The sequence below is a fragment of the Macrobrachium nipponense genome, chromosome 13 (genome assembly GCF_015104395.2).
Source record: "Macrobrachium nipponense isolate FS-2020 chromosome 13, ASM1510439v2, whole genome shotgun sequence".
NCBI classification, from domain to species: Eukaryota; Metazoa; Arthropoda; class Malacostraca; order Decapoda; family Palaemonidae; genus Macrobrachium; species Macrobrachium nipponense.
In genome coordinates, this window is record NC_087206.1 from 101891018 (window position 1) to 101917829 (window position 26812).

The 26812-nt window shown below is 38.0% G+C and overlaps 1 protein-coding gene across 4 annotated transcripts in view; it reads right to left on the bottom strand.

Moving 5' to 3' along the window:
• LOC135225234 (mucin-2-like) overlaps nt 1-26021 on the bottom strand; it is a 562221-nt gene extending 536200 nt beyond the window's left edge. For 3 of the 4 annotated variants that reach the window (XR_010316937.1, XM_064264563.1, XM_064264561.1), the window contains exon 1: nt 25585-26021. The gene's annotated coding sequence lies outside the window, so the exon portion shown is untranslated. Of the gene's footprint in view, nt 1-25348; nt 25553-25584 lie in introns of those variants that run through there. The other variant, XM_064264562.1, reaches the window with a different exon arrangement.
• Between the last annotated feature and the right edge of the window lie 791 nt (nt 26022-26812).

Sequence of the window (26812 nt, forward strand, 5' to 3'; positions counted from 1 at the left end):
TCGAGTGCTAGAATCCGTGAAGAAAAGGGTTTCCACAAGTAATCCGAGAAATTACGTTCTATTACTATTTCTACATTAAAAAATTGTATAATTAAAAATAAATTAACAAAGTGAAGAAAACTTTGGCATTCGTCTTAGCTCCTTTGATATTTTCCCCAAGACAGTGACGATCATTGTAATAAACAGACAGCTGTATAAGATTAGATTGGATTATAGAATTTAGACTTCAAGCCAATCACTGGGACCTATAGAGGTCATTCACTGATGTATTATAACCCATGATTTTTTTTTTTTTTTTTGGGGGGGGGGGGCAAAGCAAGTTTAATGTTGTTCTGCAAGTTATATTTTGCTATGAAATCGACAACTATCGTTTTATAGGGCAAATACTATAATTATCTTTCTGCATCTTATGGAAGTCAACAAATGACGAAAACTTGGTAGCCTTAGAGGTCCGGATGCACTCCTTACCCAAAAAAAGGGCACTATTATTCATTTACCTATTCAAGCATACGTAGGGTTTGCCACGGGCCTCCTCACTTCTAAATTGCGCAAGTCGAATCACAAAAGCTGCCCTGCAACCATGGGGACAATGACTTATCATAGCCGCCATTCGTGAAGCCTTGACAAGGTACGAATATTCATTCAGAATTTCAGAGACAGCTGTTTGTCATCACATTGTGGGAGGAGTCAGGACGTCATATGCTTACGTCACGAATATCTTTGAACCCATACATTAGGGTGTTCCGCCACTGGCTTCGGCTGCTTTATTTTACTCTTATTATACTTTTTTCTAGTATAAGTAATAAAGAATGCCGCCGAAAATTAGGTAGGGATGTAAAGTATACTATGGCTAAGTAATATATTTGTCAAATGCACAGAAAAAAGTTATTCCGTCAAAAACATCGGTACAAAGGCATAGTAGGGCTCTTTTTCTCCCATAGAGACTCAACAACTTCGCCAAGGCAGAAAATATGACCATAATGGTCAATGCGGGTAAGAAAGGTCCATAGTGTCACCTAAGCCATTGCAGCAGTCCTCAAAGAAAAACAAACACACGAGGTCCACGGCAAAATGTGTGCGCTCTCTCTCTCTCATTTCTCAAAGAAAAATTCAAAAATAACAAATAGAAAAACAAAATGAATATCGAAACATACATAAGAAGAGGAAGATGATTTAAGTTTTGAAAATTGGCCCTTTCAGCCACTCAGGCAGTGAAAAGCGGGAATGAAGGTGAAGAATGAAGAATAAGTCCAGCTTGTGACCAAGAGAACGCTTCATACAATCTGCTGTACTGCCTACAGTGCAAAAGGTAAGGTGCACTGACGTCACACACACACACACACACCCCACGGGAGAAAAAAGGAAAATTGCCAAAAGCATTACTTGGTGAACACCCTCCATTCTTTGTTTTGACCTTTATGATCATATAAGTCAAGTTTACCTATAATTATAAAGTAATTTCCGTTTACATTTACTTTATACTTCCCTCGGTTACACAATGAAGGGGAGAAATGTAGGCACAAAAGCTCTAACCCCACAAGAGGAATCCATGAAAGGAAGAGTCAAGTCATCAGAGATCTTTTAAAACATCATTGTAGAACATAAAATAACTGAGAGTAGACTTCCAGCAATAGCATTTAAGGACACCCTTATAGAAACCACTAAAAGGATATTATTATCAAGAATGCTCGAAGCAAGCAATGAGGAGGAATGACCATACTGAGAGCCACGAGCGTCTGATAATAAAGAAACATCCGTACAAGGTCAAATGTCTCCACTAATAAACTCCAGGTTGAAACAGCACTGGTTCAGATGAAAAGTGGAATAGTTTGTTTGTTTGTTTGTATGGTGTTCTTACTTTGCATGGAACCAGTGGTTATCCAGCAACGGGACCAACGGCTTCACGTGACTTCCGAACAACGTCGAGAGAGACTTCTATCACCAGAAATACACCTCTCTAACACCTGAGTGGAATGCCCGAGTATCGAACTCGCGGCCACCGAAGTGGGAGGCCAACACCATACCGATCACGCCACTGAAGCGCTGAAAAGTGGAATAGTGTATGAATTCAGACATATCCTGGAATAGTTTCATGTATATGAAGCGACTATTCTAGGCCATCAACTCCAGCCGAATCCTCAAAGGAATTTTCAGCCGCTCCACAATTTATACCAAAAAAAAAAAAAAAAAAAAAAAAAAAAAAAAAAAAAATACAAACAAACAAACAACAAAGCCGCCGTCGACAGTATTGACTGTTGGTGGCCCTCCGAGAGCAACGTTCTCTGATTGTCTGTCAGTGTGAGCTTGACTGTGTGGCTTGCGCTCACAAATGATCCTGTTAATTCTTACAGAGGTCACTGGCGTCTTCCCTATAGATTTTCGTGGAGTTAAGACTCATTCAATTATAATTTCTTTGGACGTCATTCCATACACTGAATTCCTTGTGTTGCCAACAGAATTGAATTAATTTTCGTCCCTCTAATTATGTCTCATTCCATCTGAATCCCATCCAGATGCTTTTAAAACTATCGAAATTATTAATATTTTTCTAGTTTATGCATGTACCCATGGTCATATTTCATGCCAGGAAAGTGGCAATGAAGGCCAAAAGAGTATACGGCTAGGTTTAATTAATCTTTCTGAGGTTTAATTAATCTTTCCGAGGTTTAATTAATCTTTCTGAAACTCCTCACAAGAGGTTCTTGTCCCTCTTAACTCTGGCCTGACTTACCAAGTTGAACCTGAAAAATCCTAGTCAAGTAATTATTTTCCATGCATCCTCTTCTAATATTGTACTTCTCATTAACAGTGACAAGTCGTAAAATAAGAAAGATAATCTTGCCAAAAGATTAGGGTATCCTTTTTTTTACGACTTGTCACTGTTAATGACAAGTACAATATTAGAAGAGGATGTGTGAAGATAATTACTTGACTAGTTTTTTCAGGTTCAACTTGATCATATATTGGTAAGATCAGCCCTTTGTTGAGAGGAACAGGAAGCTCCAGTGTGACTATTTTTTAAAAGATTAATTAAATAAAGCCGTATACTTCTTTTGGTCTTCAATGCAACTTTCCAGCCATGTAATATGACCAACCATATTTTTATGGCTTCATATTTTTCTTTTACTGTATGGACAACTGTGATGTATGGTTTCCTCCGATTGTTGGGGTTGCCGAGTCCGTGGATTGGAGTGCTGCCCAGTTTGGGAGCCACGTATTCAATTTTTTCATGTCACTTCAAGGACCAGGTAGGTTCTTTATGGTGTTTTTTTATATCAGTTATACGTTCTATTTGCTCATGTTTGTATTTTGGGTAATTTTATGCCTGTTATTTTCACAGGCATTTTACAGTACTTTCTTTCTCGTTTTACATAAGGATTTCTTGCTTAAGAGATTTTGTCATTTATCTTGTTTAAGGGGGATGAGCCCCTGATGCGAGTGACACAAGGAGTCCCCTATACAAAAGTGACTCAGTTTTTGATAAATGATGCCCCGTGCTAATAACTCAACTTAAAACTCATTGTAGCTCGAGTATTCAGTCTGGTTTCCCCTAGGGATACTGGGACAAACCAGTGTAAGATCCGTGTTTCCTTTGTTGGTAATATTGTAGATATCTCAATGTTAAATATTAGAATATTGATAGGTTGTTAATTTGATTTATTATATTTCACCGAGGCGGAATTCTATTCTAGTTTATGGGTACGTGCATAAACTAGAATAATATTCATAATTTCGATAGTTGTAAAAGCATGTGGATGAGATTCCGAGGGAATAAGGCATCATTAGAGGGTCGAAAATTAATTCCATTCTGTTGGCAACATAAGGAATTCAGTGTTTGGAATGACGTCCAAAGTTAGCTATTGTAAAGAAATGATAATTTCTAAATACAGCTCATACTTAATCACATTAGCAATGGCCAGACATTTTCAACTGACTGACTGAATAACAACTTCGGTATCTGCTGTCAAACCTAATGACGTTAACTTCAGCTGAAACTGGTACAGCAACAAACGTACGCGCTCAGATAACCATTCATTTAGTCATACACAGGAGTAGAAAATGCCCATTTTCCATTAGCCAACCTTCTTTCACAAGCTTACACTATTCTGGCATTCTTGCCAAGCCTCGTAAATCTCTCTTCGCTCCATTTCCCGTTTTTTTATTTTTGCTATCTCACTGTTGTTTCATCCGGGTTAAACTTCCCATTATTAATAAATACATTTTTGTTTGCCGTGAAGCAAACACCTTATTTAGGAATTCAATTAGAGGTTTGATACACTTGATAAAAACTTTTGAGAAACTGTTATTAGTAACAGTTCTGGCATCTTGCTTTTACAACACATTACCATTTGAGACCTGACGAACTCAAGATTAGACCAAAGGGAACAGACAACCAACTGCAGCATTTTAATTTCTTAACAAGAGGGACTCTAATTTCACCATTACACTTCTCTCAGCAGATGGGTCCCTTATTGACAAGTAAAAACGAAAAACTAATTGACATTCACATCTTTTTTCCGAAAGGCCTACAGTTTGATTGGATGAATAGGGATAACTAACACAAACTGCTCTATCTCCCGCATGTATTTTGTCTTCATTCCAAATAGCAACAGGCCATCATTCTTCCTTTTTTTAAAATATAATTTAATCTCATCTTTCTTTGAGATCTAATAACTTACAGACTTGCACACTGATTTTAGTACTACTTCGGCAAATCACATAGCTCTACTATTAGCTCCCAGATGTACTCAATGATGCTTTAGTTAGTACTTGGCGAGATTCTCTCCTGAAGCAAACTTTCTTCCAAAAAAATTCATACGAGCTCTTCCTCCAACTTAGCTTCACGGATGGACTTCCCTTTCAAGGAGTCACGTTAGGAATGCATACAAAGTGAGGGATTTAGAAGAATTATATTGCAGTATCCGGGGTGTTACGGCCTAAAAGGCAATCATGTGGAATGGTGTTTATTGTCACTTGGGTAACTGTTATTTAACAGCTGAGCAGTGATTAATGTTTTAATTTGTTTTTCAACACTCATCATCATCAGAGTTTGTAATGTTGGTTTTTGTTTAGTGTTTAGACACTTTCACTTTCATTCTTTGCATACACCTGGAAGACTACCAATCATAACAGTTTATCATATCCTCTACCTGAGACTTAACTAATACCAAAATAAAGCCAATCTAAAAATGGAAAGGAGAGGGCAGTGAAGCTGTTAGGGTAATCTTATTTATTAGCACTTCATCAGAGTGAATCAAGAATACATAAAAAATTTATACAAAGCCAAAAATTAACAAGATATTTTTATAATAAAATGAGAATTTATGTACTATACTTACCAAGCAATTACATAGGTATAGTTTCACCATCCACTGGCAGCTAGAATTTGGAAATTCGCAGCAGCGCTATTTTATTTTGGCTAGGCGACTGACACCAGCAATTTTGGGGTAGAGAGGAACCAACTCCGCTCAGAGTTCAGTTGTTTATGCCCTTTACATCCATGAGAGAGAGGAAGGAGGGCTTAGATTATGTAATTACTTGCTAAGTATGCAACTTACCAAGTAATTACACAACTGAATCTCACATCGTATGAGTTGGGATACATGGATTCCAATTCATATTACAGAATGGAAAAAAAATACATAAGTGCTAGCATTTGGTGAAATGCTTGTTGGTTCCTTACCTGTTAAGAGAGCTACTACAGATACTTACTGCCTCTGGATGACGCTCACCTTAACTTTTAGAGGTGTGGCAGTCTAGCCTGGTATCGTCTTCTACTACAGTGGGATCCACTGCCACTAAGGAAAAGTCCGTGGCTAGCAAGGTCTCAAAACACAATGCCCTTGCCCAGGGTGCAGTACCAAAACACATAGAAAAACCAGAGTAATAAAATTGCTGACAAAACCAAATTGAAAACCAATAGACAACCTTAATCTAGGTGAAGAGAACAAAGGTTAGGAAGAAATTACTTCCTATACAACCTCACCCAACACCGTGCCAAAGAGCAACTAAAAACCGACCTAAGGCACTGCATTATCGTAAACAGTTTCCATATCATGCAAGTAATGAGAAACAAATATTGACTTACACTTCCAGTAGGTAGCTTGCACAATCAAGTCCAGAGGGATGTTATGCCTAAAAGAGACACATGTTGCAACGGCTCTCACCTCATGTGCTTTAACTTTCGCTGTATTAAAGTCAGTCTCATTAATCTGTAAATGTGCCTCTACTATAAGATTCCTTAGAAAAATGCCAAGACATTTTTGGATAGAGGACATGAAGGGTTTTTAACCAAACACCAGACTGAACACGAACCTACTCTGTACATTGAAAATTTTGTTTGAGAGCTCTAACTGCACATAAAGCTCTCTCTTCCTCTTCTAGCCCTATCAAATCTGTCAGACTTCTAATCGTGGGTGTCTCATTTTTCGCTAGAAATCCTAGGGTAAATGAGCACACGGCATTACCCTGTGAAATACCTATCATCTTATCCATTGCCTGAATTTTAGTTACCCTCTTTGCAGTAGATAAGGCCTCTAGAAACAAAGTTTTCCTCGAGAGATCTCTTATAGAGGCTAAATGCTAAGGCTTGAAATGTGGCTCTGAAAGCCATTTAATCACCACATCCAAGTTACCAGACAGGAATTTTCTCTCTTTCTGTTCATAAGTTTCAAAGGATCTGATGAAATCAAATAAGTCTTGTTAGAAGAATGATACATGCCTCTATGCTTGAATACAGGGCCTAGCATGTCTCTGTACCCTTTGATTGTGGAAGTAGACAATCCCCTTGAAGATCTTAAGCATAGCAAGATATTGGCAATTTCTGCTATAGAAGTCTTAGAGGACAAGATGTTATGTCTCCTGCACCAAGTTTGGAAGACTGTCCATGTGCCTGATACACGTGACTCAAGACTTTCTCTGCACTGAGCAATAGCTCTTGCAGCTGGCGTTGAAAAGTCTTTTGCTCATATGAGTTGTCATACAGTCTGAACGTGGTCAGAGCCAAGGTGGACAGTCCTTGGTGGTGTCATCTGAATTAGGGCTGTTTGACAAGGCTGATCTTTTGTGGTAACAGTCTTAGAAAGTCCATGAGCAAGTCCAAGAGGTCTGGAAACCACTCCTGCGCAGGCCAGAATGGTGCAATTAAGAGTCACCTTAGGGTTCCGTTGTGATCTGAACTTTTTTATGACCTAACTAACCATCTTCAATGGTGGAATGGCATAAAGGTCCTTGTCCAACCAATCTATCAGAATTGCATCTGTTTCCCATGTGAGACGGTCCTGGGCTGGTGAGCAATAAAGAGGAAGGAGGTGGTTCATGGCTGTGGCAAAGAGGTCCAGAATTAGTCTGCCCAACAGTTTCCATACGTCTAGGCACACTAATGAACAGTTTCCATACGTCTAGGCACACTAATGTATCTAACGTTTACTCTATGGGTAGAACTTGTTTCCTGCAGTACAACTCGACCACCAAAACATTGAATTTTCCTTGAATGAATCGGGCCAGGATCTTTGTCTGATTTTGAATTGCCCATTGAAGAAGGGCTCTTGGTGCCTCGCACAGATTAAATTAATGTGTCCCCCCTTGTTCTCTTATGTAGGACAGTGCTGTTGTATTGTCCAAATAAACTGTGATTACTTTGTTGTGGGTTTCCACTGCAAAGGACTTAACCCGCAATGGATTGCTATCAACTTATTCCCCATCTCCCAGGAGAGCACCCCATCCTAGGCCGCAGGCATTGGAAGAAAATAATAGGTCAGGGTTCAGAGGAAAGAGAGATTTCCTTTTCGACTAGCTTTCTCTTGACTTCCACCAATAAAGGTCTTCCTTTATTTCTAAAGTTACTGAGAAGATGAACAAGTCTGGATGTTTCATCCTGTTCCAGTTGATCCTGAGGAAAAACTTAAAAGTTCATGTGTATCCTTCCCAGCAACACTAACTGCTCTATGGATAAGAGAATCCCGAGAAGACTCGTACAATCTTTTGCCAAGCAAGACTGAAGGGGGAGAAACTTTTCTACTTTCTGGTGACATAAGTCAACCCTCTTGGAGGAGAGAAAAAACCCAAACACTAGAGAGTTGATCCTCATCCCCAAATATACTATCTCTTGATAAGGGACTAATTGAGACTTCTGCATTTTTATAAGCAGAGACGAACATTAGATACTTCTTGGAGCACTGGTGAATAGATATAGAAGTATGTAGTATCTGCCGTATCGATCGACATCCTCCAGTCTCCTTAACGAATGGATAAGACCAGCTGGTTCGTCTCAATTTTGAACCTAGTTTTTCATACAAACAAGTTCAGGATTCGCTCGTCTCAATTTTTAACTTTGTTTTCGATACAAACAAATTCAGGATGCTTACATCCAGCACGGACCTCCATCCCCATGAGGCCTTGGGAACCCCAAATAGTCGGTTGTAAAAACCCAGAGCATGAGGGTCCTCTACCACTTCTATCATGTTCTTGTCTAAAAGGGACGAAACTCCTTGAGTGAGGGCGATGAATTCCTCTGAATTTGCAAAGTAGGCTGTTGAAGCTATCGGTGAGTTAGTCAAGGGAGGGTTTCGAGCGAATGGAATAGAGTAAACATCTTTTAGAACCTTTAATATCCAAGGTTCTGCCCTCTCGCTTCCCAATTCTGCCAAAACTGACAGCCTTGCTCCTACTGGAGTAAGGAGGACTTGACTATCATTTCCTTGCTGGAGGTTTAAAGGACCACTTCTTAATTGCTCGGAGAGTAAAATGTACAATTCCTCGAGTCCTGGGGAAGGACCTTTGTTTTCCTCTGCAACGAAAGGGCTGCGATTGCATGGTAGATGAACAAGCACTAGTAGCAGTAGATTCTCAAGGACGTCTAGTCGACTACTCTACTAGATCTGAGTAGATTTCTTCTGAAGGTCAGAAGAAACCTGAAGAACTGTTGTCTGCGGAGAAAGATGTTTGCTATCCAAAGGCAAAAAAAGGAGAGCAGACCCCTGAGCACGGGTCACCCCACTGGTTGTAAGAAGCACCAAAGCTGAAGAAGAAGAAACGGCGACAAGTTGGCCCGAAGTTGAGAAGTCGACAGGGTTTTCTGAAATAAACGCAGAATGTTGTTGAGTTTACATTGAATCGCTGCTAAAGAGGGGTTAGAATCATCCAAGTCATGTAGACCTGTAGACTGAAGAGGAGGTGCAGTAGTTGCAAACACTGGCATCTGAAAAGAAACAGGAGCAAACTGTTGATAACCAACCCAAGGAAGATCTGACACCAATGGGCACTGAGATGCCAATGTGCTCACGAGATGAATGCACTACTAGGTGCACCTGCACTGAAGGAAGCTCATGCACCAAAGGATGCTCTGGTGCCACTGGGTGCCTTGCAGAATCCATGCCACTAGAGGATAATGGTCATACAGGTGCTAACAGACGCTCAGGTGCGGGATGTTTAATGGGTCTAGAAGCATAAAAAGAAAGCACTGTCGAGACAGATACTGAAGGAAGCACTTCAGTAACAGATACAAAGGACCACTGTGCACTAAAAACAACTCATGTACTCGGTGGACGGCTGGCCAACAATGCACGGGGGAAGAGTGATCCGACGTCAACAGACGCTCAGCAACTTTCCTTAGTACAGGATCACCAACAGAAGTGGCATCAGCATGTTCTGAAGACGATTTCCTAAAAGAGTAACAAAGTCTCCTCGAGGAAGAATGCTTGCCTGACGCAAGCTGTCCGTCTACTACAAGGTTGTCCTGGAAAAACCATTCAGGACTATCCGCTACACGACGGGCATTGATCCAACAGGAGATCACTAGTCTTCTTGGATGGCACAGGAGTGTGAATCTCTACGAGCTTGTCTTTTCAAAGGATGAGACTCGTCCACAAAGCGCCATTGGTGCCTAGGGGATGACTCCATAGAACTCGATACACTAGAGGGGAGACGAGACACTTCCTTAAAGACGCTTTCCCACCAGCACTCTGTCAAGACCTGGGATCAACAAGACGCTCCAAATTTTCCCTGGCCTACATCATCAAAGAAGGGAGCCTGGATGAGGCTCAGGTTGAACAGACTGAGATACAGGAATAGGAGGGACAGGAGAATCACAGACAGAAACATCTACTTCAACAACCTGACTAGCTAAAGTCTTTTCACCACTGGCCCTAGAGGCCATTTTTCTCTTCTTGTCTCTCTCTAATTTATTCATATGACTAGTCAAAGTCTGCCACGTCTTATCATCCCAATTTTCATATTCTCTACATGTTAACTGAGGAGAGCAAACTTGAACCCAACAACTACAGCAAATGGAATGCGAGTCATAGCAACATTTAATTAACCTTGTATTGCAGCCTTTGCTGCAATTCCTAACACTTTGAGAACTAATACTATTGGACATCGCCGGCATAACTAGGGTAAACAAAGTCTAAAGTCAAAGTCTTGAAATTGCGAGTAAAAAATTGGTAAATTAATTCCCTGTACTATCCATTCATGCTGAATCAGCTACCAAAAAGCTAGAGTACTCACCAAATTGTCAGGATAATCAACTGGAAAATTCTACAAATCCAAATTTTCGCTGCTGCCAATAACTGTTATAGTCATCAGCCAACAGAACAACTGAACTCCATGCTGAGTTGGTTCCTCTCTACCCCAAAAGTGGGTGGGGTCAGTAGCCTAGCCAAAACAAAATAGCGCTACTGCAAATTTCCAAAATTCTAGCTGCCGACGGATAGTGAAACTACAGCTACATAATTACTTGGTAAGTTGCATAGCTGCATAAAAACATTGATCCTTATGGTCATCAACATAAAATTTTTACAGCAACTTGTTTCACCCTCTAATAAGTTAGGCTGAGTTTCCAGAAAAAAAAAAAAAATTCCCTTTTTATCTACAGGGAAAACCACACAACAAAAAGCACATTACCCACAGTACAGTGCCATATAAAATTCTGCATATGTAAACATGTCTTGAAAACTCTAATATAATGTAGAGCTCAATTCTGATTAGTAGAAACATCATCTTTTGCATCTAACTCACAATCTGACAAGTTTTGGCTCTTCCTTCAAATCAATGGTCCTGTTGAAAATATTCCTGATTGTCATTCAAATTATGCCTGAACAGTTTGCAACCTTTCCTAAAAGACTAGAGATACTGCATTCAAGAAAACATGTGAGCTCGGAAAAGGGTCATTAAAAACTGCACCCACCACTATGGATTAAGCTCAGAAGTAGTTGCAACTCTGACTAACAGCTGTCACTTATGTATAGAAGTTTACATAATCCTGTGCCCATGAAAACCATAACGACTGCCGAGGCATTTGCCAGTATACCTTCTATTGCAACTGTTCCACTGAATAAAAAAGATCTAGATCCTATAAATTTTACTATGTTACACCTAAAACCTCACATAAACCTTCATAGTTGGGGTCAGTACTAGTACTGGTATACGAATATAAAACAATTAGAAGGCCATGTAAATATATTTTAAAACCATCAACTGTTCCAGAGCATCAAGATGCTTGTAGTAGCTGCTGTTTAAGTCATGAAAACTTTGTCAAGAATTAAGAAATATTCTTGTACTTATTTTTTACAGTACAGTGGTACCTCGAGATACGAAAGGCTCAACTTACGAAAAACTCGAGATACGAAAGCTGACACGAAAAATTTTACTGCTCTACATATGAAAAGTTTTCAAGGTACGAAAGGTTTCTGAAAGTCCGAGATTCACCCGATAACAATTTTGAAACTCGCGCCGCCATCTTAGTTCTAGTAGACTCGCCACCATCCTCCTGCTCTCCCATTGGTTCCTGATGCTAGCCAAGCCATGAGATCCTTCTCCTATTGGACAGCATCCCTCCCATCATGCATCTTATACGTACGTACGTGGTGGCGTCCCTACCCCGGCCACCTCGTACCAGAATCTTTATCGTACGCAAGCGGCATTCGTTCGGTCCAACGATTTCGTTAAGTAACGTAAATTCGTTAGTGATTTTGTTGTGCTACTTTATCGTGTTGTGAGAACCTAATTAGTATACGTACTACATACGTAATTTAATTACGTACAGTACATATAGTCATGGGTCCCAAGAAAGTTGCTGAAGTTCACAGAAAGAAGAGAATGCTTTCTATGGAGACAAAGATGGAGATAATAAAAAAAGTATGAAGCTGGCTTGTGGTTGAGTGTGATCGCTAAGGAATACGGCCGAAATCCGTCGACGATAGGCACCATCCTTAAGCAGAAGGAAGCCATCAAAGCAGCTACACCTTCCAAGGGCGTGACTATTTTGTCCAACAAGAGGAGCCATGTGCATAATGAAATGGAAAGGCTGCTTCTTGTGTGGATCGAGGACAAAGAAATCGATGGCGATACGATAACCCAGACGGCAATCTGCCAGAAGGCCAGCGCTATTTTCGGCGATTTGATTGCCCAAGCCGAAGACGACGGCGGAGAGGGGACATCAACGGCAACCCCAGAGTTCAAGGCTTCTCATGGGTGGTTCGAAAAATTCCGTAAACGGACTGGCATCCATTCGGTGGTGAAGAAATTGAAATTACGTAAAGTATAAAAAATTAAAAAGAAATGTAAAAATAAAAAAAAGACAAAATAAATTTTATTTTAAGTTTTTTGTAAAGTTAAGTGTTACAGTTTTGTTAATGTGTTCTGTAAAGTTTAGTTTGTTTTTCTGACATTTTTTTGTGTGTTTCGTAAAGTTAAGTGTACGTATCTGCCGTTTGTCCTCCTCCTCTGCCGCCACTTTCGGAGATAGCCTCACTTGAAAGGTAAGCTTCCACATTTTATGTTACAGTAATAATATTTTCTTGTACACTAATATCACTTTATTTACAGGTTTTGCAATTTTTATTTTTATTCTTAATTTAGGTATTGAATGGTCCAAATTGTTGTAGTATTTCATTGTTTATAGGTCAATTTAGCTTTATTATGAAATTTACTGGGGTGTTTTTGGAGGGCTTGGAACAGATTAGCCATTTTACATGTAAAATGTGGTCCAAGATACAAAAAATTCATGATACGAAAGGCGCCTCGGAACGGATTAATTTCGTATCTCAAGGTACTACTGTATAGTATACTGTATAGTAAATAACCAGAAGTTTTACGCTCATTTGTTACATTACAGTAACTAACTAGAAGTTTTAAGAACAGGCTTAAGTAATACTAGGTCCTATTTCTAATTTATTACAGTAGTTATATAAAGCTCTTGAAAACCTTCAAAGTTTCATATGAACTATTGAAAAAACAGTATTAAGTTGCAAGCACTTGAAACATTTCAAGGGATAACATTTTTCAAATTCTAAAAAACTCATACCAATGCAAACAAGTAACTATGACCCCTCAAACATCTAAAATTTGTGAAAAATGGCAGGTGTTGATATCAAGTCAGAAAAGGGTCCTCTGAGCCTACCAAACTGAGAACATATAGTTCTTCAGCTGGGCTAAATGATTTCCTCAGATATAAAACACATATCAAAATTTTTCTCCATCAGTCATTTTACAACAGTACATTCAAAAGCTGCTTTCTGCCATACAGAGATATCAGTATATGTACAATAAATAAATAAGCAAAACCGAAGGTTTCCCGGTTATTCCACTAATTAGTATATCAGCTGACCCCTTGCGGCCGGGGTGACATATATGTTTACTTATAGCTTTGGGGTAGATTCCGGGTCACATACATATATATTCCAGCTCACATTTAGTACGTATATGTATATAAAGATTTTGCGACATACAGCTTACGTCATAAATCACTATTGGTAACTCTACAGATAGCAGTGAGTCAGAGTGGGCTAGGAGAGATTCAGTCTTGCTCGGGGTAGCGAAAGGGAATGTCGTCCCAAATTCCCATCCATGTATATTTATTTTACAATAAATACATGAACTCACAAGTTGTTGCCAATTTTAATTCTTATGTTATGATACTGTGTGATGTGAGCTGCAATTATAATTTGATAAAATAAAATAAATATTGGAAAAACACTTATAACTTGGTAAAAAGAGCATATTTTTATGAATTTCTTTTGGAAAAGAGGATTGGAAATATTCACTTTCAATTTCCCCCTGGTAGGTACAAAAAATAATAATAAAAAAAAATTCTTACACCAAGTGCGTACTATGCATTATTTTCCTCTTTCCATTGATTTTTTAAAAATTGGCCATCCTTAAATTTAGCCTGGTATAGGGGTGCACTTACTATATATCTAGCTCAGACTGTAAGAGCTTAATGAATTTCAATAGATTCCAAAATTAAAAAATGAAACCTTGAACAGTCAAGAGCAGGACAAGGTACCGTTGGTCTTTTCATCCATTTTATATTTCACCCCCTTGGGCAATTATCTGTACAGGAATAACTATGAATTTAAATACTAGAAGTACCTGTGTCCCACTTATTTAATGAAATATATCAACAGTACCATAATTTACACAACCCCATAAATAACTAAACTGAGTGATGTAAACTTAGGTACTGTATTAACTTATGTACTTATGTATTACTGCACTAATCTGATCTCCCCATAAATGGAAGTAGGCTGTGTTAAACTTAATTGTTTTTTCCATGGTATAGTATTACTGCCCAGGAAAATATCAAACTCTAAACTGTAGCTTGACAAGTAAAATTAGGTACATAAATCCATTTCATGTTTTCCACACAAAACTCTTGCTTGAAATTGAAACCCTATGTGAGCCTACATCTAAAACAATGAGTAAAATCATTTAAGGGCCAAAGATAGCCTAACATAGTGATTAGGAGGGACTCGATCAGTTAAGAGTAAGAAATTATATGAAAAAATTAAAACTATTGATATAGTTGCAGACAATGCAAAACTATTTACTGCAGCTCAACTTGTGAAATTCATTACATGCAACGTCAAACTGGTAAGTAATATCTGTGATTCTAATTGACCAGTGATCAATACCTTGATTACCAGTGTCTCTCATATATAATCTCCATAGTAGACTAAGTAATGCCACAAACTTGACTTGGATTCATAATAACATTACAGTTAAGATATCTTCAATTTGCTGACCAGTGTTATCGACAATGATAAAAGGGGCATGTGTTTTTAACACTACTGGATTTCATGAGGATGAAGAATAAATGGCAATATCCTAGCTATTATCAAGAGATTCAGAATATCTCCACATAAATTGGGTAAAGTACCAGTGCAATTTGGATTTGTCACTAAAACACCCAGGACTATTGATCTCTCTCTTACAGCCTAGGCCATCTAGTACACTTTCTTACATGATCTCATCTAATGTACCTTTATTTTCTCATATATGAGAACACTGGGATGCTCATCATAAGACACTTCTGGCGGCCAGGTTCTGTCTACATCCAACCACCACTTAGTACTGACTATCCCTCTTTACTACTAACCACTGGGCAACTGATAGTCAATATTTTATGCCTCTTCTTCCTGGCATTAGCTTACCAAGTGACACTGAGCACACTAACAGGTGAGACAGTTCTTGAAACTCATCTTTTTTCATGTGTATATATCTTGACACAACAAAGATTTTAGGTTGAATTAGCTCTTAATGATAAAAACGAAGCTTGTGGCACCAGCTCAGTCTCTGTATCACTGTAGCTGTTCTCATTCAGCAACCTTGCTAAATATACCAAGAGCAAGATTGGCACAAAGCACCTACAAATGTGTATGTTCTGTACTACTTTGATGAGGGCAGGAGCATTTAGTTCCTTCCTTGATTGACACCTGCACAGACTCTAATGTCTCTACACTAAATATGTTAAGGTATGCCAGCAAGGATTAAAGTTTCAGCTAATCACCAGTCTTCATTCTCTGGTCACTTATGGACGCTATGACCCCTTGCTCCCGAATCCCTTGCTCTTTAAACTGATCACATATGTGACCATCATTGTGAAAGTATCACCATTTTTCTGGTAGCTCTAAAGGAGCATAGAGACTACTGTGTGGTTTCTTAAGCTCTCTAGGTATTCTACAGAAATTCAGTAATTGCTGGCTGAAAGTGATGATAATTGCATAATATTTAGTAAGGGGACCATTCACCAAATGGCAATGGTATTCTAAGAAGGAACCCAATTGGATTTCATTTTGGAGTACAGCAACCTGTGATTCAGTTACAGTTCAGCATGATTAGCCCTAATAGAGTTTAAAAACCTCCTTGGAGAGTTATGCTGATGATGTATCCTTACATGTCTTGCACATCTGTAACCCTACAAATAAAAAATCACAATTTTTGAAAGTAAATTGTATTTTTCCTAACTATACAAACCTGAGGTCCTTTACATGAGGAATTACTTTCTCCTCATGTAAAGGACCGAGGGTTTGTATATCGTTAGGAACCAATAATCGTAGCAATTACAGTATCGTTCCACTCCTCAAAGGTTCATATCCATGGGCTGAGTTATTGTCACTTGCTGCTAAAGGATTATTTTACAAGTTTGATGAATATCCTCAATATGGTAATTTGTTAACAACCTGACCTCACTAGTAAAAGCATTGTCTAAACTACAGAAAATGTAGATGGATGGATGGATTATGAAATTTAGGGACAAGCCCAAGCACTGGGTACCTATTTTGGACAGAAAATGTAAAAGCATAAAAAATTCCTCAGAACGTTCTAAAACCATCCTCGCTTGATTGTGACTTCAGCTGTGTTCATCGCTCAATAACCTATAATGGCCTATCTGATTGGGTAGGTGAAGAGTTCAAACTAGACATATCCTAGAGATACTCCTGGTTGTTGGTAAAGATCCCAGACTCTCATCCCTAGTTTGAGGAACTCTCAATGGTTTCCTTAACCATCAATGGACAGATACCCTCATATGAGTAACAATAACAGGTTTTGAGTGGTGGAAGGATTACCTCCTGGTGAGTATCAATATTAAACTCCATCAATTTGGAGAAATCGGGCAGGAATGGGGTTCCATTATTTCGCTAGCCAATAAATTTAACTACTGTAACTTTTAGACTGGCTTAGCTCGCCGATTCTGCATGTCTCATGAGGTAGTTGACATGACATCTTTTTATATAGTATTTGCTCATACATATACCAGGGATTGCTGTTGATTTTAGTTCTTATTTTATATGATAGTATGTCAGTTATAATTGTAATTCTACAAAGAAAAGTGAAAGAAAAAATTGAAAAAACATGTATAATCCCAAAAAGTTACAGCATGTTTGATCTCAGTATACTTACATAAATATTTTACAAATATACTCAAAATTTGTTACCAATTTTAGTTCTTATCTGTTATGATACTGTGTAAGCTGAATTATAATTTCACAAAATAATATAAAATTAACTATTAGAAAATACATGTATAACTTGGTTAAATTTACAATTGCCATGTAAAAGAGGTCCCACAAGGCATTGTAAATAATCATTTTCAACTTCTCGTCGAAGGAAGAATTTTTTAGAATTTTTTTCTCTTACACCATGTGGATTTGCATGTGTTACTCTTTGCATTGATGTGTTTTTTTCCCTTAAATTGGCCGACCTCAAAGTTGGCCAGCGTAAGAAAAATTTAGCCCAGTTCTTAAGGGTTAATATTGCCTTCATAGTTACTGGATGATTGCTTGCCCCTGTGCTGGAGAAAGACGTGGACAAATTCATCCTTACCTGCAAAGGGGGAAAGTTAAAATGGGAGCAAAACATCCTGAATAATGACATTATTCCTTATCTGGCTGCAATAACAGACATACCTACTAGACTTGTTGAAAGTGACTGGGTATCACTATTCATAAGAACATACATACATTCCCACACAACAGGCAAAATGGTCATCAGCTTCCCCTATGGCCTTCCACTTCCAACACACAAAGGCCCTATGTGAAAGTGGGAATGTGTAGCTGGAGTAAAGTCTATGAGTGTAAAATGGAAGAGCAACATGTAATTAATAACAAGGTACAGAAAATGTAAGGAAAAGGGTTAATTTGCTATATACACAAATAAGGGTCCTTTTCTACGTACGTCTGCTGTGTTCTTGTTAAATGCTGCTTCTTTCTTATTCTGTGAATATTGGGAGGGGTTTATGCACAGTATCATGACTGGATTGTCAATCATCCTCATCATTAATGTTTTTGTCTTGCAGGACTCTTGCTCTCCTGGGTTAGAAGTGCAGTAAGATCATTTTTTGCCTATTTTTTGTCTTATATCATCACGTCCAAACCATCCAGCTGCCGTACTTCACATCTCTTTGCTCCTCCCTCATTTGTATTACAATCACCTCACCCACTCTTGGCAATTAATTTTACACTGTATGGTCACATCTTAATATCTTTTCCCAGTTTCTGTTAGACCGAGTAGTTTTGTTTGTTTATATGGTGTTTTTTTACGTTGCATGGAACCAGTGGTTATCCAGCAACGGGATCAAAGGCTTTACGTGACTTCTGAACACATCAAGAGTGAACTTCTATCACCAGAAATACACATCTCTAACACCTCAGTGGAATGCCCGTGGATCAAATTGCAGCCACTGAGGCACTTAGACTAAGTAGTATAAGCCCTATATAGCCTATCATAAAACTTTACTCTTTCATATCTTACTATAATAGGCATTATGTCTGTCCGTCCGTCTGAAATTCAACCACAGCCAAAAAGCTGGTCCAATGGGTATGAATGGTGGGGACCCCTAAGATGGTTTATAATGGGGTTTCAATCAACAAAAGACACTGGAGGGGGCAGGACGCCTTCCCCATAATGGGCCTGGTTCAGACCATAGACTTAATAATGTTACAAATTTATCATACCTAATTTTCAGTATAGGTACGTAGTACATAATATGACTTTCAATTTTCGGTATATGTACTAAATATGACTTACTATCTAATACTATGGGGGTAAGACATCAATGGCACCAAAGGGGGTTGGGTATGGTGTGATAGAGAGAGAGAGAATAAAGGAGTGTTAGGGAGAAGAAAGAGGTTAAGAAACAGAGTGGGTTGGAGAGAGAATTTATCAGGTGCCATTAAGAGTTACCCTGAGCAGGTCAGTACAGTAATTTCTTGATAAAAGGGGCAGTCAGCACCAGAGGGTGCAGGGAAACTTCTTTGAGTCCTTCAGTTTTTCCCCCAACAACGCCAGGTTGGTCAGCTAGTTTATGCAATTTAATTTATCTATTTCTTCCCATTTTGTCCTAGCTGCAGCAACTTTCTTATTCCCTTTTCAGTCCCTCCTTCCCCATCCATTGTGTCCCTAAGTTAACATACTCAGGTCTATGATAGTAAAAAGTAAAAAGCATTTCTGAGGCAACAGTAGGAGATAACTGAGGGCATCTGATACACTTCTCAGAAGCATCTGATACACTTCTCAGAAACAAAAAATATTCAAATTGTGGAACATTTTACAAGAATGAATGCAAACTTTATATATAGCATATGTATAGTGGAACCTTGACATAGAAAGTTCCCTACTTACAAAAAATCCAAGTTACGAAAGCAGATAAAGATTTTTTCTTTTTTGCTTTAATGTTTTCTACCATTTGTTAATGTGTTTCGTAAAGTTTAATGTTAATGTTTTCTGCCATTTTTAATGTGTTTCGTGAAGTTAAGTGTTCATGTTTTCTCCCATTTGTCTTCCTCCTCTGTCGCCACTTTCGGAGATCAGCTCACTCGAAAGGTAAGGTTCCACATTTTATATACTACATATGTACGTACATGTATGTAAAGGATTTCTTGTACCATGTACACTAATACACTTTATTTACGGGTACGTACTACAATAACGGTTATGTTAGGTATTGAATGGTCCAAATTGTTGTATTTCAATTCTGCTTTACTATAAAATTTAATGTGGTGTTTTTGTAGGGCTTGGAATGAATTCGGCAATTCAAATGTAAAACGTAGTTCAAGATGCGAAAAAATCAGGTTACAAAGGCGCTTTGTTACAGATTAATTTCGTATCCGGAGGCACTGCTCTACATAAATTTTTTTCATCTTTTATAGTTTGGATACTGATCTAAAATAAAAGGATCGCAGATCCTCATAAAGATTGTGAGGAATGGTAGGTCTAGGCCTCTCTCTAAAACCTTTAAAGTTCTCTGAAGGTGCAGGACTTCAATATTGGTATGACAACAACAGTGGAAGGGTATCTGACAGTACTATATATCACTGACAACATTACCATTTTCCAAACATAATCTAGCAATAAGTTCTTTCTATACAGTAATGCAATTCTTATAATGTGGTAAAATGAAGGCACAGCAGCCTCTGAACAAAATAAGGACCAAACATTTAACTGTTGCAACTCCTATCATTAACAACAGGAAAAAGCACATTCTCTCATTACTGCTTCAATGAAAAGAAAAATTCTGTAATACAGTAGGTATTTGTAAATTAGTAAACAACAAGTACAGTCAAACTGATTTCATATGGCATGCTTTTCATACAATTCAGTTTCCGTTGATTTTTTCCAACAAAATTTTGACACTGGTTTCGTACATTTCCTCAGAATTCATACACATGGAAATGCTACTTCCAGGGCCCATCTTGTGACTGTATCGAGCGCCCAAACAAAGCATCCCAAGTTCTCTTGTGGCCCATTCCGCCTTTGCGTTTTTTGTGCTTTTTTCATTTTTTTTATTTTTGAGCAACTGCTAAATAAGACATCATGAAACCAAAAAGAGTTCTGCAAAAAAGAAAAAAAAAGGAAGAGAGAGAGAGAGAGAGAGAAACACCATACAATTTAGGAGAGAACTTGTAACAAATGGAGGTGATCATTTATGAAAAGGCAAGGATGTCGCACGCCGATCTCTGTAAGAATAAGCCTACAAGAAGTGCTGCTGTTATTGAATTTAAGGCCAGCAGACTGTTTGAAAAATGTAAAAAGTGACCAGTTACACATATTGTGCCTACTTTACTGATTAAGGGCATGTTTACAAAGTGGAGTGATGTAAAAAAAATTTTTTGTGGAGGATCATCATCCCAATAGAGATGTTATAATCCATGTCTCCACCATGTTTAATGACAATGCCTGTTTCACTATAGGCAAATTTTAAATATATACACACCAGAAACATGGACATCTTTGCTGTGCAACAGGGGTCCAGTGACTCTCAAGGTGGTCCTAGTGCCAGTAGAAATTGGAGAGAGTAACCCCAGATAGTGCCAGTATAAAACCAAGACGAGAAGTAACCCCAGATGGATCCTTGATATCTGAAGCCCTTCTGGCAGGGATTCCCCTTCCAAACAATAACCTCTCCTCCTCTAAGAAGTCTTCTTACCATTATGGAAGATGTTAAAATGTTCACTTATCCATTCCATCGATGATTTATATATTTATTTCTCATAGTTTTCTGTAGTATGTAAAACTGTTTATCCTCTGTGTCTGGAATGCATTAACTGGATTTACATTATTCCTTACGGGAATTACTTTTTCATTTCATACATTTCGGACTTCATGAGACATTCTGGAACAGATTACATACAAAAACCAAGGTCCCACTGTATGTACCAGTAATCTGAACATTTGACAAAATGTTTCTGAAGCAAACAGGAATAATTTGGTACAGACACATCCAGAGTTTTATTAGTATGGAGTCCTATTCAACTCTATGCCAGTTCCACTTAGCCATACAGTGGTTTCAGTTAATATCAAAAGGTACTGAAACTGCAATAAGAAAAGATTAGGTAACCATTCTAGATCATACCTCATCTGCCTGGACACTTACAACTAAAAATACCTAACTTTCTTGATGCATACTTATCTATCTAAATCCTTTCTCAAGACAAATTTGAAACACTGAACTTTCCAAAAAGTAAATATTTATTCTTACAAAGTTCCTAACAATAGAAAGACACAGAGCTGATATTAGACAGAAACTGTGCCTAAATGACACAGAACTTAATACAGTATGTTGTTATGTTCGTATGTCTAATATTCTATTAAGGTACCATCATAGTCAAGAACTTAATATGTTGTCTATGTTGGTACGTACCTTAATATTCTATTAAGGTACCAACAGAGAAAAATGTCCTCTACACCAGACTTAGCCTAACTAATGAAGAAAGACCACTTACCCTTTTCAGGTTCTGGCTCCTCATTCAATCTGTTGTGCCTTGTGCACCTCACATTTACTGTTCAGTCTACAATAATTTAGGTGGGAATTATTTTTAAAGAATTTTCAAGTCTTTGTACTATATTAGTATGTCACCAGAATTTCCATGCTTGAGAATTGGATGAAGTACAAAAGGGTAAAGAGATTATATAAGTAGGAGCATACACTCATCTAACCCAGCTTCACAGAAAAAAATAAAAGGAAAAGGAAGTAAAGAAAGAGAAACCTTAAGAACATGAAATTACCTATGTAAAAAATGTAAATACTGTACACACAAACATGAAAAGATTTCCAAAACTTGTAAGCAGGGGGAAAGAACCAGTCCTTGAACCATACAATGTAATGAATATTGTTGTTCAGAGAAAAATAGGAAGTGGTCTGGTCAGTCCTCCAAAGTAGCCTAACAGGGAGAACTCTCTTCTTGAGTTTAATAATAGAACAGTGGCCAAAACAATATCTATAAGAAAGAGACGGAGAAGCCACAATGGCTGTGAGAAAGAGGGTCATGAGAAGATACACTGTATAGGTGAGATCACTCACCATCATAGATTTAATTAATTTTTCTATTAGGCCCTATCTGAGTTCTACCAGACAAAGTGCAAGATGCAATAAGCTCGGGAAAGCCACAATTTAGCATGCTGGAGAAAATCAGGGCATCAGAACAGTATCCTAAGGGACCACTTACAATGGGGAATGGAACAAATGTTAACTGCAGGAAACAACAAATACAGTACAGTCTATGTGGTGGAAAATATAACTGGAAATCAGTTTCCAGAAACACCCTTGAGTAAAGAAAGGGAATGGTGTTCAATTAATAAATCCTTGGAACACTCTACTGAATGCTAGTAACAACAACTTTCTCCATAAATCTGCAGACAGTAAACTGAATTGGCAGTTTCCTGTGTATCTTGCTTTCTGGAGCATTACTTGTGTACTTACTTAAATTCTTGATATTTGAGAATGTATGACCTGAATACTTTTCAGCTCCCAGTGAAGTAAGACGCAAAAGCACAAGCAATAGGACAATGCTTATAACAAAGGCGAATTTCTGGCGGGGCTAAACCAGTGGACGATTCCAAAATTACCAAAAATAAATGGTTTAAATTTAAAGATGTATATGCAGGAATTGAAATTTTAAGACAAAACAAAATTTACTGAAAACAGTACATATACAATTTATTGCACTATGAAAACCATTTAATATAAGAGAAACACCACCACATATGTCAAATCTTTTACCATTAACACCATCATTAATAAAATAAGAAACTAAATCTTGTGTACACAGTGTAAAAACCAAAACATATATGCATATACCATAAATACCCCAAAAATATCTCTAAAATGTAATATCCGACTTTCTGCAAACTGTACTTAATTTCTTATAATTTAAAGGTAAAAGTCATGGTAATTTGTTTTAAGGAATACTACATTTTCTTTATATCTTAAATGACATTTCTTTGACAAAGTCCCCAATGCTACAAACTTGATAAAAACTGAGAGAACTTGCTCTGCACATTAGAGATAATATCACAGCTTTGTTCATCCTTACCCCTGTATGTTTTTCAACTGATATTTATACCTAAATATCCAAGGTTACATGTTACTTTCTATAGATCACTTATGAACGTGTACAGCCACATGAATGGACTATTTGCCCGAGTAGGCTATTCAGCAATGGGTACCTATTACATGTAACCCTCCCTACCTTATTTCCACTAGCCTAAGCATTGAGGTCTACCATGAGTAATTCTATTAGCAACTAAAATACTGTAGGAAAAGTCAATCACCAAGGAAATACCAGACGTGCCACTACTGTTTAAACTTCATACCACAGCTGATATGGGTTACTGAAATTTTAAGACAAGCTTTCTCAATGACAACTGTAAGCTGATTACAGGCAAGAGTTGTGGGGGATATTGAAAATATGGGAGAAACCTACATAAATATGAGAGTTGTGAGGATATTAAAAATATAAAAATATAGGCGAGACCCACTAAGTTAGGTTTAGATGTATACTGCTGTACTTGCAATTGCCACCACTTATCATTTTTGTAAAGGTTTGATGTGAGGCATCAAGGGCCCAAAACCCTCTACTATGGAGGATTCAGCGCCCTACGTTTGTTAGGTTTGGTTAAAATGTACCTTGTTATTTTGTACAACTGCCTGCCTTCTTGCTGTAAAATCTTTCTTTCTCTCCTGATTTTTGGTGATTGTACACACGAACCACATTCTTGTATAACTGGAAGAATTTTTACAAAATAAAGTTTATATGGTTTCCATGAACATATCTCGGCAGTTCTTGGATATAGGAAGAGCAAAACACAATGGCCATACCAACTGATGTTACATGAAAGGGCTAGAAATGAATGGGAAAAATATTCTTACTATATGCAAAGAATATTAATTAGTAATCAATTTGGATATAATACCTGCAAATTCAACCTGTCACTGCACGAAAATTAATATAGAAAATACTGTGGCAGAGATGTTAAAAAATATTAATGTAAACACTGTACCTCACTTATCAGACTTAGCATGCAACATTAATACACAAATCATAAATTTAAAGAAATATTAAATAATCCCTTGGAGTTTGATAGGCCCAATCACAAGAAGAAACGCAATTCTGGTTAGATAACAATCATGCTGTGACTATATGAGAACCACTACTCCATCACAACATTCCGTAACCTTGCAATGACGAACAGAACCAATTAAAACATTATTCTTTTCGTAAAATCTTCTCAAAATAACCACAAAAGCCCTAAATCTGCACAAAAGCGCAATGCCTATATGTAAGCCTTCACAGCAAATGAAAGACGTTACAAATACTAGATGTGCAACATTCTCAATTGCCATCTGTGAGTAGTTGCTAAGGGGTAAACAAGAGTATCGAACACCTCTAAGCAGTCCGAACGCGGTGTTTCGGACGAGTGTATTCGGATAACCCACAACGTCAACATTTTGTTATTATACTGTGTGCCAATTACATTCTTAACGTATGCTTTACCTAAATTATCTGCGTTAAATTTGTAACTGTATATTAATCAGAATGTACAATTTTCTAAACTGAGGGAAAATTCGAAGGGCGAGAGGTGGAACTGGTTTAAGTAACCACAAGTTCGAGACACCTTGACACAACCGTTGCAAGAACATCCAAAAATCGGTGTAATAACGTGACTCTTTTAATGCTCAATTTGCAATTCGGTGGATTCCTACACTCTAGCCTTTAATAGCTTCCATAAACACAATTCTAGGACAATAAAAGCTGCCATGATTAAACGTCACATAATAGCAAAGGGTTACCGTTGCTAATCCAGTTGCCAAGTAGTGTAACCTTAACCTGGCCTCCTGTGCTGCAAGGCAACAAGGTTAAAAGAAATGTCTTCGAATGTGACTGGGGTTATCCCACATTGGCACGCTCGCCAACGCTACTTTCGCATAGGGTTATGTCGTAGCCGTAGGATGAATTATACTCGATAACCCGGCCGCAGCTCCTCCCCCCCAAAACTGCTGCAAGGGATATTAGACGACGTCCTCACCTGCAGTCTCGCTCCTCAGCTAGGGTCTGGCAACATGATTGTGTGGAGCGGTGGTGGCAGCAGTGTTGTAATAATCTTCTGACAACACTCGAATAGGCCCCACTGATGCACCAACAGTCGGTTTTCTCCTGGTAAAGCCTTGGTAGAACGAGTGTCAGTAAAACAATCCTCCTCCTCAGATGGTGTGAGTTTGTCGTAACAACTCATTTCCAGGTAGCCACATAACTAAAACATTTCAAATATTTTAAAGAAAAAGAATAATTTGACCAATATCGACACTTTCAACGCCACCACACAATCGGGAGAACACTTCGGGGATTCCAGAGGTATGCTAGAAACTATAACCGCCACGCGTCACTTAAAGAACTAGTAGAATTCATCGTGAGAAGACGACGCACACACATCTGATCGTTAATCAAGCTTGTTCACAACTGAACTTCGGGACCAGAGGAAGATGGCAGCTGATTACCCATAATGCCATCTGCGCACAACGACCCCAAAGTATACTCGCCATGCGCAGCAGACGATTTTTTTTAGCGCGCGCGCTATTTTCAAAATAGTCAACAACCATCCTCTGCTTTCCTATACAACTGTCTAAAATATACTTATTATCCAAGAATTTTACTTAGCGTGTTTAACGCAGTACTTGTGCAAATAGCAGACTCTTTCCCAACTAGAATAATCGATATTTTAGTCTTACGTTCTGTGACTGTCTCAGATCCGTGACGTTGCCATTTTTCCTTTTATAGCTACATATCCGAGCCTAGCCTGCGTGATGTTTTCCTTTCCTTTATCGTGTTGTGCCACGTAGATTATAACGAAGATTTGTTTTCTCTTTCTGTTACCTATAATAACAAACCAACAGGGATCCTACATCGTAAAACGGCTTAGTTTCTACAATTTCATAGGTTACCACATCAGTTTCCCGTCTGTTTTGACATACTTAGTATATAGACACAAGTAAGCAAGCACTTGCGTGTATATATAGTGTGTGTATGCGCGCGCACACACACACACACACACACACACACATATATATATATATATATATATATATATATATATATATATATATATATATATATATAGCTTGATGATAAATAACAGTGCCAAGACCAGAAGAACATTCTTTATTAAACGAGCTTTCGAGGTTTAAAACCTCATCTTCAGGCTGAAAAAATGACAAGGATGAGAAATCACTAAAAAATTACATTAAAATTAATTGTTT